The following is an 18,619-nucleotide window of genomic DNA, read 5'->3' on the forward strand; positions in this document are numbered from 1 at the left end:
AGAAGGGAAATACACAGGGAAGTGGAAGCTTAGTTCCTACCTGGAAAATCTAGGCTGTTAACACCTGCACATGGGACAAGAAGAGCTGAGGTGGAGTTTTGTCACTGCCAAAGTTTTTGAACTTGAACATGTCAGTTAATGTTGGAGCAATGACACTCTGAGTTGCTCTACGCCGAAGTGAAAAACAGCTGTAAAAAAAATATGCAAGTGCTTTGCAAAATTATTGTGAGGGTTAAAGGAGATAATGTATGCAAAAGTGTATTTTATAAAGTGTGAAGTTCAATACATAAATTTGATATATCAATAACCAAAGGTATATTTATACTATTGGGGATACCTCGTACAGTGTCTTCCACTTGGTTATTTATTGAATTTGGTGAGAGAAGACATATGTTGGTGACGAAGCGACATTTTGACAGCTATCTTCATAGAAAAAGCTAAGGTTCCCTGGGTAGTGTAAAATTAAAAGACAGTTATCACACTTCATATGGGCACCGAATACTTAACATCATTCAATTTTAGAACACTTGACTCAAGTTTCTATTGGTGACTGGTGTTTTCTCATCTATTCTTTCCTGGAGCACCAATTCACTGATTCAGTGTGACTCATTAATTCAGTTACTCAGCCAGGAAATATTACTTGAGAACTGACTGTGTTTCAGACACGCTATCAAGAGCTGTTGATACAATGGTAAGGAAAGGCCTTCATACTCCTGTCCTTAAGGAGGTTACATATAGTATGTGAGACAGATAATTGTCAGGTAATCACACAAACCCTTGTAACCATGACAATTGCTCAGAGGGAGAAATATGTAATTCCACAGGAATCTATAATTTCTACGTTTGATTTAGCCAGAAAGTCTAGTAGTACCCAGAAGGTGGAGATGAGAGAGAAGAACATTCTAGACAGAGGGAAAGGCTTGCACAAAAGCCCTGAGGCAACAGGGAGCCTGGCAGTATGAGTGAAGGAAAGAAAGCCAGAGTGGCTGAATCCAGAGTTAAAGAAGAACATGAGGTTGGAGAGGTCCAGGGAAGCACAAAAGCATGTAAGACTTGAACACTATGTTAAGGAGTTTGCAATGTTTCCAGAGAGTAGTCGAAAAGTAATTGGGGTTGTAAACATGTGTGTCTTGACCAATCTAAATCACTCACACGGTGCTTGCATGAGTAGACAGAGAGGTGGGCCAGGGTTAATGTATTGGTTTTCTACTTCTGCCAAAACAAATGATCCCAAATTAAGCAATTTAAAACAATATCACAGTTTCCATAGGTCAGTTTTCTGGGCACAACATGGCTCAGCTGGGTTCTCTGTTTATGATCTTAGGAGGTAGAAAACGACATATTGGCTAGGGCTGAGGTTCTCATCCCAAGTTCATGGGCTGTTGCCAGAACTCATTCCCTTCTCCTGCTTTCCAGGCAGCCCCTCCCATCTTCAAGCCAGTAAAGCCACCAGGTCAAGTCCGTGTCATGCTTCCAATCTCTCCAACTTCCTCTTCTGCTGCTTTCTGCCAGCAGACAGCTTTGCTTCTAAGGGTTCATGTGATTACATTGGGCTCACCTTGATTGTCCAGGATAATCTATGTAAAAGTCAAATTTGTTAATAATCTTCATGACATTTGTAAAGGCTCTTTTGCCACGTAACATAAGTTATTCATAGGTGTGACATCAGGGGCAAAGGTTGTGAGGCCAATGTTCTGCCTACTGCGCTTGATATACGGATCCCAATTAGGAAGTTATTCTAATAGTTCAAGCGGGAGAGGTTGGTTACCTGGACAAGAGCAGTGTTGGCAGAGGTGGAAAAAAAGCGAATGTGTTAGAGGAATCTTGGGGAATGAGGGACAGAAAGGTGTAAAGGCATAACTCCCAGATTTCTTGCTTGCACAATTGGATGAATGGGAAGCTCACTACCTCACAATGCAAGCTGTTCCATTTTGGGACAGTCTCCATCATGATTCTTCTTTCTTTTTTTTTTTATTAGCTATAATTTATTGTCAAATTGGTTTCCATACAACACCCAGTGCTCATCCCAACAGGTGCCCTCCGCAATGCCCATCACCACTTTCCCCTCTCCCCCAACCCCCATCAACTCTCAGTTTGTTCTCAGTATTTAAGAGTCTCTTATGCTTTGCCTCCCTCCCCTTCTGTAACTTTTTTTCCCCTTCCCCTCCCCCATGGTCTTCTGTTAAGTTCCTCAGGATCCACATATATGATTCTTTTTTCATGAGCCTTCAGTCTTACTGCTAACTTTCCAGCCTCTCTCTATCCTGCATTTCAAACTGTTTCTGCATTTCTTCATTCTGCATGGAGGCAGCATTCCGGCAGATGCTCCTGGCCTCCTACCATTATTTAAAACATACACCAGAGAAGATATGTTTCTTTAGCAATTTGTTTCTGATTGCAAATGCAATACATATATATATATATATATGTATATATATATATATATATAGTAGAAATCCATTAATACCAACCTTCAAGTCTAAGAGAATAAAAGCCCCAGCCTCAGAACCACTGTTTATAAGTTAGAGTTTATTCTTGATTTTTTTCAATGTATATAAATATTTTTTATAGAAAAGGAATAAAAATATACTCTTCTATTTTTCTTAGTGCTGTATCTTGGCAATCCTTACATGTCACCATATGTGGATTTTTCTGGTTCTTTTAAGAGTGGCATAGTATTTTCTTTTTAAATAGATGTGCCATAATTTATACAACACGTCTCTATTAGTGGCCTGTTTTCCATTTTTGCTATTATAAGCAATGCTTTCATCAATATCTAGGTGCAATGTCTTTGGTCACTTGTGTGACATATCTCTGAGATAACTTTCTAATTGGAATTGCTGGATCAAAAATTATACATATTTAAATTTTTAACTGTTATTTCTTTCACTTAGCCTGGTAGACGAGAGTATGATTTCATTTAGAACCAAAGGAAATGAAAATCTAAGATAAGACCAAGCTTAGCTCTTCAAGGAGTCTAGGAAATGTAAGTTTTAACAAAGATAACACATTTGTCTCAGTGTTTCTGGTACTATGTTCGGTTCTGGGAATAGTGTCATGGTAGTGGGGTGATTCAAAGAATGGGAATTGAGTCTTTTCCTCAAGGATCCCTCAGGCTAGGTGGTAAGTGTAAGGCTGGTGGAAAGCATTAAGGAAGCACGAGGGGAACTTGGGAGGTAATGAATTTGGAAGAGTTTGAGCTGAGTCATTTTGGCAAGCAGGATTTTGGAGGGAAAGCATTTTTGTGTCCATCTTTAAATAGCTTCATGAGTGCGCAGAATACAAGGAGACTTTGTAACTTGAGGAATAGGGTACATACGATAATGAGGCTGGAAAAGCAAGTGATCTCAGTCCGTTTCAGTCAGGAATGCTTTTTATTGCAAGCGACAAAAAAAGAAATAGCAATGGCTTAAACAAATACAGGTTTATTTTTTTTCTCCGAGTCTAAATGTAGGAGGCTGAGGAGCTGGTTTGGTGACTAAGTGGTGTTGGGGCCGGTGCCTCTGTAGTTCTCTTAGCCTTTATCTCAGGGTAGCAAAATGGCTACCTCAGTTTCTGGTCGCACCTCTGCCTTCAAGGAAGAAGGAAAGGCTGGCACTAGAACGAAGAGCTGCCCCCTGCCTCAGGAAAGCAAAAGCTTCTTCAGGAGCCCCCACAGCAGATTTCTGTTTCTGTGTTACTGGCTACCACTCGCTGCAAGAGAATCTGAAAGTCTGGAAGACAGAAAGCCGTAATTTGCTTGGGCCAGCTACGACCACTGCCCGGAAAAGGGCACACAGATTCGCAAACAAAACTAAGGCTCCGACAGCCCAGAAGAAGAGGGATATAGATGTCAGGAGATACCGAAAGCTCTCCTTGTGGGTTAGATTTTGAAGGGCCGGTGCACTCTGCTGGACTATGAACTTCTCGGGAGGCCAAAGGCAACCAACCACTCAGTTTTCCAAATGGGTTATAAAGGTTTCCGGTAGTGACTGTTCTTTGCCAAGCAATTCAAAGACTCTGGACTTGGTGGAAGATTATTTCAGAGTGACAGCCACTGATCAAATGAACAACTCCTTTTATTTACATTACAGTATGAAAGGACAAGATTGTGCTATCTCTTTCATCGGCAAAGCTTTCCCGACTTCAAACAGAATATTGTAAACAAAAGCACTTCACAGGATGTTGAGATGAAAACAAGTTATGAAACCAGTTTACATGGCACAGTTTAGGAAGAATCATAAGACATAAACAAACAGCCCTTTTGGATTAAAAAATTCCATATTTACATACAGATGTGTAATCACTATCAGGTTATTATAAATCTTGAAACATCCTTAATTAGGTGGGCATACAGTTAGCTCAAATGTGCCATGGTTTTTATGGTTCCACATAGTTTTTCTTAAATATAAAACAAATTTTGTTCTCATCAAATCAGAGTAGCTGAGAACTATAACTAAATGCTCCATATTAGGTTATCTATAATTCATATTCTTTCACTATGATTGTTGATATATTTATATTTAGTAAACAAATGGGGACATAGAGAATGAGAATAGGAAGTCCACTATGAATCTTATATAAGTTTACCTGTTGGGGCACCTGAGTGGCTCAGTCCATTAAGCGTCCGACTCTTGATTTTGGCACAGGTCGTAATGTCATGGTTCATGAGATCAAGCCCCGCACAGGGCTCTGTGTTAAAAGCACAGGTGCCTGCTTGGGATTCTCTCTCTCTCTGTCTCTCCCCTGTGCGCTCGATCTTTCTCTTTCCCTGTCAAAATAAGTAAATAAACATTAAAAAAAAGAGAGAGAATGCTTGGAAATTATTGAATTGGCCTTATATATTAGAATTACTATTCTCTTGTTAAACATTAAAAGTATTTTGGAATAAGAGAAAGAGAATTATTTTCTTAAATAAATTATTGCCTTTTTAAACTAAGCCCAATTATAAAGCTATAATTTCTTATGTGAAAATATTAGTAGAAAGATTACAAGCCTAGCTGTATTCTCCATAGACACTCATCAGAGTTATGCCCACAGCATACGAATAAATGGCTGTAGTATTCTTTAGTAAGAAAATTTTCATCATATGAATTGTTATTTCCTGTTATTGATATCCGACAAAAGGCATAAATGTTTCAAACTTTCAACAACAGACACTGACCTGAGTTACTAGGTCAATTCCACACTAAGTTACTATAAACACAACTAAGGGACCAAAAAGAGGAAAAAGAATAAAAAACCAAACAGGCAAAGACTCAGCAGTGATAAAAACATTGATATGTATCCATCCTCCCCGCCATAGGTGAAAAATACATTGATGATTGAGAGATTTCAAAGTAATAAGCACAATCCCCACTCTCAGAAGGATGTTGGAGATAACCAGGCAAAACCTGTTCTTTTTGTCAGACAAAGTGTTCCGTACCCCTTCCCTTCCCGGATACTTCCCCCTTGCACCCTATTGGCGCTGACCAGTCTGCGGTACTCTGGAGAAGACCCCTAAAATGGGTCAGGGCTGCTCATTCTTCTTGCTTCATGATTGTGTCAGCACAGGTTCTCTGGGAGACCAACGACAAGTGTGCAAGAGGTTTTTCTGGGGCGTTGTCTGTGGCAGGAGACAAGGGGAGGCTTTAGATCACCCTACAGATCTGACACCTGTGAGAAGAGAGAGGAAGAAGGACTGGGCACACAGAGCCCATGCAGGGTTGAGGCAGTCTCAGTCAGGCTGATGGGAAATACTCACAGCAAAGTCTCCCATTGAAGAGGTTCCCTGCTGGTCAGAAAGAGTGGCTTTGGGGTATTTACTACTGGGGTGAGCCCATTTACAACTGTTGGAGATCATCAATCATGGCTACTCCCCAAGAGATTGTCTTGGAGGGAGATCTGAGTAAGGCATTTCTGTGGCCATCACACCAGCATCATCTTTTTTATTCTGGATCAGCTCATGTCACTCGCCTATCTGAAAGTCTGCAATAGCTCGCTGTTGGCTACAGAGTAATGTCCACCATGCATTGAAGGTTTCCTCAACCTTGACATAGGATTCATTCATACTGTCTACTTTCCTTTAAGTGTATCTCCTCCGGATTCTTGTTCTCCAGCCAGACAACTTAACACCATTCCCCAGAGCTCCAGTGCAGTGTGGTGCCTCTGAGCTTTTGCTCCAGCTGGTTCTGCACCTCCACGCTCTCTTTCTCAGCTCCTCAAAATACCATTCGCATTTCCATGTCCATGTAGACTCCTTCTCCTCTGAGGCATCTTTCTTGAGCCATCTATTCGGGATGCAGCACCCTCCTTTTGTGTTAAAACAGCATATTGTGCAGATGTGTATTTGGCATGGATTTCATCTTACTTTGTCTTATGTCTTTGCTTCAAAAAGCTAGGGGACAGCGACTATATCTCTAGGACCCTTCCTGAGTCTTACACATAGGAGGGGTAAGTCGACAAGTGTTTACTGAAAAGAAATTAATCCAAATGTGGGAAAAGACATTTGTTTGTGACAAGAGAGGATGGGGGAAGAAAGGTGGCATTATCTAAGTGATCCCCAATACATTTCTGCACACGTGCTTGCTAAATTCTCTTTGCTTCTCATGGAGAGATAAAATATCCCCTTCCCAGAAACCTGAAGCACATAGTGTCTAGCAAAGTCGAGAAATAAGGGGCAAGGAAGCAGATGGAGCTTCCTTTTTTATGCAGCCCTTAGAGGGCTCAGCCCTAAAGAAGACAATCCAATCTGTGTTTTCCTGTAGAACTCTTCCTTTTCTTACTTGGTGTATCTGTGTGGTCTAAGATTCCCCCGCTTAGCTCTTACGTGAAGACCAGACAACGAGGTTTCTCATGCCTTCTCATGTTTATCTTTGGGACCCTATCACCCAGCAGAGGACCTGGCAGAGATTTTGTGCAGAATAAACGACCGCAGCGAGCTGCATAAGCGTGATGTGCGCTGAGCAAGAAAGCAGGCACTCTTACAGAAGCAGAGATCTAATCGGCAGAGGTGGTTGCCAAGAAATCACATAGAGAATTACAGAGACAAAACCGGTAGCAGAAGGTGAAGGCACAGATGGCGGCAGGCAGAAAAGAAGCAGAGGGGAGACACTTGGCTTTGCAACGGTCAGCTGGATCGGGCTATTTCTGACCCCAGTAGAAATAAAAATATTGATTGAATTCAAGTTAATAAGTCTTTGTTGCGGGCTCATTTTTGCAAAAGGCCATCTTCATTTCTGTAGCTGAGACATCCCCCCCCCCAAAAGTAGGATATAATTAATTTCTGGGTGCAACGTAATTACAGTCCAATTGAGAACACATATATAAACGCACATTAAATAGCTTAATTATGACAGGATAGAAGACATATTTGAGTTTCTTTACTCTTCTGCGTTTAATTTACCAGTAAATCCTGATGGCTTAACCGACAAAATATATCCTAAATTTGTCAGCTTTTCTCCATCTTCACCAGAAAACCTTAGTCTAAACCTCAGTGCCCCTGACCCGCAATAACCTCCTGGCTCTGATTTTTGTCTCCCTCATGGTCAGTAGACAAAGAGATTTTTTTTTTTTAGTTTATTTATTTATTTTGAGGGACAGTGAGAGAGAGAGAGAGAACACAAGCAGGGGAGGGGCAGAGAGAGAGAGAGAGAGAGAGAGAGAGAGAGAGAGAAAATCCCAAGCAGGCTCCACACTGTCAGTGCAGAGCCCGAGGGGGAGCTCGAACATACAGACTGAGATCATGACCTGAGCCCAAGTCGGATGCTTAACTTGCACACATATGAGTCAACCAGGAGCCCTGACAAAGAGATATTCTAAAAACCATAAGCCATATCCTATCTTCTCCTGCCTGAAACCTTCCATGGCTTCTGGATACACTCAAAGTAACAGCTGAGGTCCTTATGTGATCTAGCACTAGTCTTCCCCTTAGATCCGTCTCTACCCAACTTCCCTTTGCTCGCTACCTCCTATCCATACCTTCCCTCTTTCTGTTCCTGGAAACTGCCATGCGTGGGCTCTCTTTAACACATTGGTAGCTTTTGTTCATTCTGCCTGGACCATTTGCACTCCATCTTTGCAGGGCTAGATGCATTTTTATTCAGGTCTCAGCTCAAATGTCATCTCAGGGAAACCCTTCCTGACCCCTTAATCTAAGCTATCAATCCCCGCTTCAGGCACTTTCTATTATCACCCTGTTTCTAATGGATCTTCCTAACACTGAGCAGCATAGAAAGTAATCTTTTGTTTTGTTTATTGTCTGTGCTTCCCCCAGAGAATTTGAGTTTTTCAAGAGCAGCGGTCTTGTTTTTTGGTTTTGTTTTTTTTTTTCATTTCTGTATCTCATTTGCCCTAGTATCACAATGCCTTGTGCATTGTCCATTCTCATTAAGCAGTTGTTTAATGAATGGATGAAAAGTACGAGCTATTGAAAGACAAAGAAAGGAGATTGTAGCTCAGCCTAGTTGGGAGGAAGAAGTACTCAAAGGAGTTCTTGGAGGAAGATAGATTTTTTTAGCTGTGAAGAATGGTATGGGGAGCCAGGACTCAGAGACATGCGCATGTTTGTCAAAGGGAGGACTCCGGACCTGGCTGGAGCAGAAGGTACACAGAGATAAAGGCAGGTGTCACGTCAGGCAGTGGAACCTGGAGGGAATCAGAAAGCCAAGGAAAGTCATCACAGGGCCACATAGTATATGTGCATTTTGCCTCAGGTGGCAATGCCCTGGAATCCCACGGGGTGCGTGAGAGTTAAGATGTCTATTTATCATCTTCCTTCCAATTGCAACAAATATGGAAAAAATGACGGTCCCCGAATCACAAACATAATGAAAAAGATTTAGTAAGCCCTGTATACTTCATATTTATATTAGCAATGGTGTTTTTATTTTATTTTTTGGCTCCTCTGCTTCTCATGAAGTGGTTCACTATTTTGATAGAGCTGCTCCCTGAATTATTCGATCTAAGAATAGTTTTCATTTACTTGACATTTTATTTTCTCTCAGGAATGGCCCTTATAGAATATGCATTTCTTTTCCTTGAATGAAATAATATATGTGGAAGTACTTTGCAAGCCATCAGGCACCTCCGAAATAGAAGGTAGAATGATTATTACCGCTAAAGGTCTTAAGGGACATTACTGAAAGCGGCAAGTCTCACTGCCCTGGTTTCCTTGCTTTTTATCGCAATAAGGTGGACTATTTCATTATACCTGGAGATTATTTTCTGTTACAGTCAGGAGGCAAACATGTTTGTCTGTATATCTTCGTATATCTTCCAGTTATTAACTCAAGGAAATTAACAAAACCCGAGTATTTTGAGAAAAATCTTGGATGCGCAATCGATCACATAGTATATTGTTGTTCAGAACAAAAAAGAACACAATTCTGCTGATTTAAAAGAGCACTTATTCCTCGCATTCCCACTTGACTCCTCTCTCATTAGTACAGAATGTCTACACGCAGAGTCAAGAAGAATGGCAATTGCTGTGAGCACCTGAGGTGGCGATGGACGACTGTAGAGATTGGGAGACTTTAGTTTTCTGTTCTAATTAATAGTGAAACGGTTCCATTACAGATTTTAAGGAACGCACTTGAAATACGAAAATGTCTTCTGAAATAGGATCCATCTCTCTCTTTGTCCTCCATGTTTAGCTCAATCATGGTTCCTGAGCGTAGTATTTCTGTGGTCACACTGATGCTGTCTGTGCAATATTTTATAAAGTGATCATTTTCTCATTTTATAGATATCATAGGGGAAAGGAGTTCTGTGAGATCCTGGGGCTCCCGGGGCCTTCTCCAATAAAAAATAAAACTCGGCTTTCGGTTAGGAAGCAAAGGTCAGTTAGAGATAACAAGGAAAAGAGTGGTTTGGAGTCCTGACCTGGATCGAATTCCAATGAAATATGCTGCAGTAGCAGCAGAAGGTGGTGGGGCAGATCCAGCTGAAAAAATTAGGGAAATAGGGACGCAGAGAAGGGTTTCCATTGAAGAGTCAAGTCAAAGGAAACTGTAGTGTTTTGGGTGGAGAAGTAAATGGAATCTAAGAGCAAATGCAAACTTCGAAGAGAATAAAGGGGACTAGGATCCTACCTACTTTAAGAATGGACTGGGTTAGGGGCGCCTGGGTGGCTCAGTCAGTTGAGCGTCCGACCTCAGCTCAGGTCATGATCCCCTGGTTCCTGGGTTCAAGCCCCGCATCCGGCTCTGTGCTGACACCTCAGAGCCTGGAGCCTGCTTTGGATTCTGTGTCTCCCTCTCTCTCTGCTCCTCCCTTGCTCACACTCTGTCTCTCTCCCTCTCTCAAAAATAAACATTAAAAAAAATTAGAAAAAAAAAAAGAATGGACTGGGATTAAAATTTGTCTGATAGGGCCAGATAAACCTGGACTTTGAATGCAAAATAATAATAATAATAAAAATAACAAATATCTACTGATATTATTATTATTAGATTATTACATTTTTTGATTTCTAGATTATTAGATTATTAGATGATTATTATTTGACTTCTTTTTATTACACTATACGTTTTCATGAATCATTCTGCATTATCTTATTAATCTTTACTAACTCATGATGTAAGAACTAAAGTTATTCATATTTTATAGTTGAGGAAGGAAAGGTTTATGAATCTAGGATACTCAAGTGATGGAGCCAGGACCCAAACTATGCCTGCCTGATTCCAACACTCATGATCTATCTATTTGCCAAAGGTATAATACAGTTTGGGATATATACTCACTTTGAAAAAAAAAGAGAAACACATATAAAGAAGTTAAAATTCACCATAATTTTACCATGTAAAAATAATGTGACATAATTCTTCAGATAACCCCTATTCCTAAAAGCAGCTGCTGTTAACACTTCAGTTTATATAACTCCTGTATATATATGCAGTTGTTTGTTTAGTGTACATATTTCTTTTCTGTTTTTTCTAACTTTAAAAATTTAAAATTTTAAATCCCAGACAGAGGGAGACACAGAATTGGAAGCAGGCTCCAGGCTCTGAGCTGTCAGCACAGAGCCTGACGTGGGGCTTGAACCTGTGAACCGTAAGATCTTGAACCAAAGTCGGATGCTTAACCAACTGAGCTGCCCAGGCACCCCCATATTTCTTTTCTTAATGTAGAAATGTTTTATGTTTTTCTTATAAACAGTGTTCTGCAATTTTTTATATTGAAAATGTATTACAGTAAACCCTTCCATATCTGTGTGCCTTTTTCCCCTGAGGAAAACAGTGCTACAAAATATGTACATACGCATGTGTACATTATGTATATGTGTGTGTACGTATGATATAACTATGTTTGTGCACACACGGTACATATATATTTTAATTGATACTGCTATAGGAAGTGGTACCAATTTATATTTTCCTCAGTGTATGATGTAAGATCTCCCCTTTTCTCACATCTTTGTGAAAACTAGTGGTTATTATTTAAAAAATTTTTTTCTCATACAGGGGGCGCCTGGGTAGCTCAGTCAGTTAAGCCTCCGACTTCGGCACAAGTTACGGTCTCATGATTTGTGACTTGAAGCCTGTCCTTCTCTCGCTGCCCCTCCTCCCTTGTCATGCACACACTCTGTATCTCAAAAGAAATTTTAAAAACTTAAAAAAAATAAATAAAAAGCTTTCTGATTCTAATAGTGGAGAAATAGCTCATGTTTTGCATTTTTTTGATTACTATTGAAGATGAACGTTTTTCACATATTTGATGACCTTCACATAAACGTTTCTCTTAAATATACTAACATAGTTATATTTTTTCTCTTAAACCTGTACTGTTCTGTGTATCTGTAGTTTTACACATGTGCATAATATGTAACCTGGGAAGTAAGGATGGATAGTATTGGGAAAGAATGAATGTGGTGGAGGTTGGTGTTCGTACAAGGGGAGGAGGGCATCGAGGCAGTACTTGACTATTTTATAGAGCTATCCCAAATATTTGACGGAAGGTAATAAAAGAATGTTTAAAAGCACTGTTTCCAATCTTTGATCATTTATACTTGTTGGTTGTGATGTGTTTTTTTTTCCACATCTATATCTCCTTTCTTATTTATAAAATGGGGATAAATTTTTATTTCCTTTTAAAAGGGTATTTTGAACATTAAAAAACAAGACACAAAAAACACTTTGAAATCATCATTACTCCATAGTATGATAACTACTTTTATTTTATTTTATTAAAAGAAATTTTTTTTAACGTTTTTTTTTAATTTTTGAGACAGAGAGAGACAGAGCATGAACGGGGGAGGGGCAGAGAGAGAGGGAGACACAGAATCGGAAGCAGGCTCCAGGCTCTGAGCCATCAGCCCAGAGCCTGACACGGGGCTCGAACTCCCGGACCGTGAGATCGTGACCTGAGCCGAAGTCGGACGCTTAACCAACTGAGCCACCCAGGCGCCCCTAACTACTTTTATTTTATTTTGTTTTATCAGTGACATCCTCTCAGGTCTGATCTAACCCATTTCAAATCCACCTACACACTTTTTTTTATCCCTCTTATAAAAACACTTTTTAAAATGGTGAAAATAACACATCTTTGCCATTCTTTTGGATTGCCGTTCAATTGTCTTTCAGGCTTAAAGAAAGATGTCTTATTCTATTTTTAAGTATTTTTATTTATTTTTGAGAGACACAGAGAGAGAGAGAGAGCTAACAGGGGAGGGGCAGAGAGAGAGGGAGAGAGAGAATCGAAAGCAGGCTCTACACTGTCAGCATAGAGCCTGATGTGGGGCTCGAACCAATGAACCATGAGATCATGACCTGAGCTGGAATCCAGTTAGACGCTTAACCAACTGAGCCACCCGGAATGCCCAAAGGATGTCTTCTTCTAAAGTCACGAGTGAATTATCTGAGTTATCTTTTAGTTAAGGATGAGAGTAGTTATCTTTTAGTTAAGGATGAGTGTTACAAAGAAATGTAAGGCTCTGGAATATTGATTTCTTTTGATTCAGAAAAATCTAAACCTGTTGTCCTCCAGGGCATTACACAAAGCCTATCTGTTAAATCAGGATTTTCCTGATAAAAATGGATATAAATGGGCGCTCTCGACAATTTGACCTATTTGTATTCTGCTGGGCTGCTAAGCATATGCCTGGAGGGTCCACCAAAGAGTAGGTATTATAAATCAAAATTAAAAAAATCTCCTTGGCTGTATTAGAACCATTATCCATGATCCATTAGAAATGATCCCCCAAATCTTCATCTAATCAAGTGCAGTTTTATTAACGGCTATACATTCTTAATAGCCAGCTCGCTCTATTCATTGTAATTCAAGGTTGTGCCTCTGCTGCCATCGTAAATCACTTGTTATGCTCTCCTGCTTTATAATACCAGTGTAACCTTTTGCTATATCTTGCTTTCAAAACATTCCAGTCTGATTTGATGCAGTTTTATTCCACACGCATCCTTCTCTAACCTACAGGATAGCAGACACGATCGAGCACATCTGAGAAATTTTTTTCCCAAACACCTATAATAATTGAAACTCCAAAAGAAAATGGAAAATTCTTGACAATTGTGTTTATCATTAAGAACTTCTTTTCACAGGCATAGCAAACAAGATCTGGACTGTGTACAAGAGCTAGTCAAAGATGGATGAATAATTGAAGCTTTATTTCCCGAGCATTCCAAAGGATCCCATTTACGAGACAGCTAAAACATGATTCATTGGATCCATTAGTGGTTCCCACACCAGTGGCAGACTGGCAAGAAAGACCCACATTTCCAGGCCTTATGAAATGGTAGTCTTTATATTGCTTAAAACAAAAATGGTTTCATACTACTTTTCATATAGATTTGCAGACTTGCATTGATTTTTCCCGGGTTGTTTTGCAAGACATAGATCTTCTCCAGATGCTTGGGTCACACTTGCTGAATAGGTGCTCAATCCAAGGGTCTCTGCCCTTCCATACCAGCAGTTATTAGGGAGGTACTCTAAAAAGCATACAAACTGAATGCGTATTAGAGATTTAACTAATGGTGTAGCCTTTTTTTCTCTTACCTCACGCTTGAAACACAATATGATGTATTTTGGCTGAGAAGCATTTTCTCTTACTTTCTATTTTTATACACAAACTATCAGACAGGGGCACAGGAAATCTATGGCAGCCCAACCCAAGCTGCTCTGAGATGAGACTAGAAATTAAGCTTCTAGCAGGAAACCACATGCGTTTTGAAATCCGGTATAATATGCAACAAAAAACGTCTCTTCCTCTTCTCTTTCCCATACCAATGATCATTATCTTCTTTTACTGGAGAAATTGGCCCTTCGTTTCTTCTCTTGTTCATGGGGGAGCATGAGGTATCTTTAGAATGAGATGAACTTTCTTGGCTGGTGCTGAAGTATTTGCTCTCTTGATGTACTTTCCCACCGTTCAATTCTTTGCGAAAAGCTTAATTTTCTTTTTAATATCCCTTCTATTAGTATAGAGTCAGATTTCATTATTTTTCTTATCTATAGTTTCCCTAGCCATATCAAAGATGCTACCCGGGAACCAATTCTTTAAGAATAAAAAAAGGGCTTAAGGCCTTTTATTGCTTCTCATATTGGAAAAAAAAAAAAAAAACACTAGAAGCCATGAAAAAGAAAGATGTTTTGCTTTTGCTTATCTAGGAAAGCAGTGTAATGTCACTGAAGAGAAGGACCTCAAATGTGTCACAGTATTTCTGCAGGAAAGTTGGACTTATCCCTGATGCATGGCTGGGTGCAAAGGACCCAGATTAGAAGTACAAAATACTCCATTTCTGGATCCCTCGTACAGAGTGGAGAGGGATGTTGCTTTGCTAGAGAGGCCAGGCAAGACCTCTTTGAGGTGACATGTGAAGTGATCATGAGATCAGGAGAGGCAGGAAGCCAGGCGGACAAGATGTAGGGAAAGAGGGCTGCAAGGGCAAGGAGGAGCAAGTCCAAGCCTGAGAAGGAAATGAGTGTGGTGATTCTCAAGAGTCAGATGGGCCAGGGCACCCGGAATGAATTGTCAGAGCAAGAGGTGAGGGTGTGGGAGATGTCAGCTCACAGAGGACCTCACAGGCCAAGGTAGGAAGTGTGGATTTCATCACGGTCTCAAATGGAAGCCACCTGAACATTCTCAGCAGAGGACTGGCATGATGTGACTTGGGTTTTGCAAAGTACATCTGCGGAGTTGTTTGCGGTTACTGTGCAGGACGTGGTCTGGCAGGAGGCTCAGGGAGACCTGGCCGAGAAGTCTGTTAGGAAGTGTAGGAAAAATGTGATTGCAGCTTGGACTAAGCTGTAGCAGTGAGGTTGGCCAGAAGTGCTTGGAGTTGGGGTATCTTATGGAGGGGGAACGGGCAGGACCTGGTCAAGGATTTAATGAGGAGCTTGAACAGCTGAATTAGTGAGTGATCGGCGGAGGTTGGACAAACAGGTTGGTTTTACTGAAGTGGAAAATATAACCAGGACATTATAGGATATGAGCACAGCGAGCTTCCTCAAGCCTGTTCCTTGGAAGTTTGAGTCAATGAGCGAGTGAAGAGGACTGATCTGGAGGTCACATACCTAAAGGAGACTGGAATTTGATTCCTCGTGGCCGCAATGGGCAGAGCATACGGGAAGCTAGCATGTGAAGGTGGTAGCCTGAACTTGGGGAGGATAGAAAGGAGTGCTGGAAAGCATAAAGCTGAGACACGTTACAGGAAGTTGGTGGCCCATCCGTTGTGCCAGGAACTTCCAAAACAGCGGTCTCCTCTATCAATTCAGAGAAAAATCATTTAAAGCCGGTGGAGCTTCATATAGATGGGCAACCAACTGATTGACTGCATTCCCCACATGTTGTCTACATGTCTCTATACCTACGGACACAAAACTTTTTTTAAGGATTGGATGGAATAGATGAAGCAAGGAAAAAGATCTGGATTTCATTTCAGACTTGGTTTCAAATCCGTGCTGCCTTCTATGACCATGAACAACCCTGGAGGGAAAAAAAAGGAAAGTAAATGGATGTCCTTTCATATAATAGCTAATGAAAAGCCTTTATCTTCGGCTTCTGCTTAGGGAACATTTTTATGTTTACATTTAAAGACAAGTGGGTGTGGTTTTCTGGAAGTATTATATTTAAATATAATAAATAAGTGGAGTACAAACCAGACTCAGGAGATGCTGGGAAGCTACTTCGCTTCTCAGCATCAGTTCTGCACTGGAAATAGATCGCTCTCTCAGTTCTTCTGGAAAGATGATCTTTCTTGAGCCTTCCTGTGAAGATTACGGGAAGAAACTGTGTGTTGTGTTTAACATCATGAAAAATGAGTTGAGAGGTCAACAAAGCTATAATAAGCTCATTCGTGTATTCACTTGACACATAGGAATTACGCTCAAATCCAAAAGTATGTGATAAATATTCAAATGTCTTTGAGGTCAGGAATCCTATCTGGTGCATCTTTGTATCTCTTACAGCACCAAGCACCAGTTGGTGAATGAAATGAATAAGACTGGCCAAAGGAAAGGCAACTGTGGTTGGAATGTTTAGAGAAGCCTCATGGACAAAGTAGAATTTTAACTTGTCTTTTAGCTGAGGGAGAGTCTATCTCGAAATGAACAGAGGTAAGGAGTTATAGGAATTGATAAATCTGTAAGTAAGATTTGTCTCCTAATCCAAATGTGAGCAGACGGACTTAAAATCATTCACTCACTTATTCAACAATTCATTTAGGATCCACTATGTTTAAGGCATTGTGCTATATCCTCAGCATGCACTATAAAATAAAATATTCATAGTCTCTGCCCTAATGAAACTGAGAATCTAGTGGGGGAGATAAGAAACAAATAAATTAGTAACTGAATTGAAAAATAAAAACAAATAAGCCAAAATAATCCAATTTTTTCCTTGTGATGAAAACTTTTAAGATCTACTTCCTTTGCAATTTCCAAACATATGACACAGTAGTATTAACTATAGTTACCTGCTGTACATTACATCACCAGAACTTCTTTATTTGATAACGGGAAGTCGGTACTTTTGTTACAAAAAGAATTTGTAATGGCGTGGGGTGATGAATGTTGAGTAGACTTATCGTGGTTATCATTTCACGATATATAAAAGCACTGAATCATTATGTTGTATACCTAAAATTAATATGTTGTATGAAAAAAGAAAAGAAAATCTAAATTGTTCTGATAGAAAATAACGAGGGATTGGTTGATTGGTGGGGGGGGCGGGGGAGGTGGGGAGGTAGGGGAGGTTGTTGCTGAGGAATTGACATTGCATTTGGATGAGAAGCAACCAGCCGTCTAAACAGCAAAGAGTTTGGTGGGAGAAGGAGGGAGTCGAGGTGGTTGATGTTCCCGGCCGAGGAAACAGCACGCAAGAGCTGTGAGACAGCAAATACCTTGGCTCTTTTGGGAGCTGAAAGGAGGATTTGTAGCTCAATTTTTGAGGCTTGGTTTTGAATAAAAATGCGATATCTAAATGGAGATCTCCTAGAAAAGAGGAGGAAATTAACAGCCTAAAAGGGAGTGAAATGTCACTGGTAATATTCATTCATTTCATAAATATGCACGGCGTCCTTCTGGGCATTCTGGAGGTAGTGGTAAGAAGAGCTGGAAGGGGATGACAAATCAGAAGACAAGTAACTCCATAAACAATTTAATTTCAGATCACGATAAGGTGCTATGGAGATGGCACACGGCATGGGAGTGACGGTAACTGCTTTAAGTAGAGAAGTCAGGGAAGGCTTTGGAGGAAAAGACACCAGCTGCATAGCCTGGAGTGAGAGCATTTCAACAGAACATGTGCAAAGGCCCTGAGATTTGTGCTTCTGTGAAGCTTTTTCCAGTGTCACAAAGGCTAGGAATAGCCTCATGGTCCCTCTGTCTCACAGCATGTAGGTACATCTCACTCCTTTGTGTCCAAAGGCAGCCTATAAGCCAAGGTTGCCCCCACATGCTGCATTTCCTCTCTCTCCTTGACCTTGGTCTTTCTTCCTGTCACCCTGTGCCACTTATCTCCCCTCCCCCCACCCCCAGCTACACTTCCAGCAACATCTTCTCCTTCTTGAAATGGGCACAGTGAAGTGCTGTGGGCTATAAGCTGGGAGGGGGCCCCAATAGCCAAGAACAGGAACCCTGTGTGACCAAGGAGGCTGGGTCAGGAAATGAGTGTATGTAAATGTAATCATGGGCATTGCTCACTGACAAACCCAAGATTCAGTTCAACAACATGTCACCGAATTCCTGCTGTGGGGGCTCACGCTTGCATCACCCTAATGGATGTATGCCCGTGTGGCTGAGAATGTGAGGTCTAAATGTGGAAACAAGTGCTGTGGTAGACTGAAGTAAAGTAGAAAATTATGTTCTCAGAGACACTGAGACTTTATCAAATTGCAATTAAGGATGAACTGAGATGTTATCAAGATGCTATTTAATGAGAAACTATATAAAACAGGCAAATATATTTTCTTTATAGAATTAAGTCATACAAGAGTCAGACTCAACAAACATTAAATGAGCATCTATTATATACCAAGTACTCTGCTTAGAAAATAGATTTGATTCTGTCCTTTGCGATAAGTTTAATTTCCCCATTTTACCAGCTGGGGGGATGGGGGGGGACAGCCTGACACATTGGTCATGTACTAGAAAGAGCAGAACATCTTGTGAGAACAGGTCTTTTGATGCCAGATCCTGGGGTCATCTCGTG

Source organism: Felis catus, chromosome F2 (assembly GCF_018350175.1).
Source record: "Felis catus isolate Fca126 chromosome F2, F.catus_Fca126_mat1.0, whole genome shotgun sequence".
Classification (NCBI taxonomy): domain Eukaryota; kingdom Metazoa; phylum Chordata; class Mammalia; order Carnivora; family Felidae; genus Felis; species Felis catus.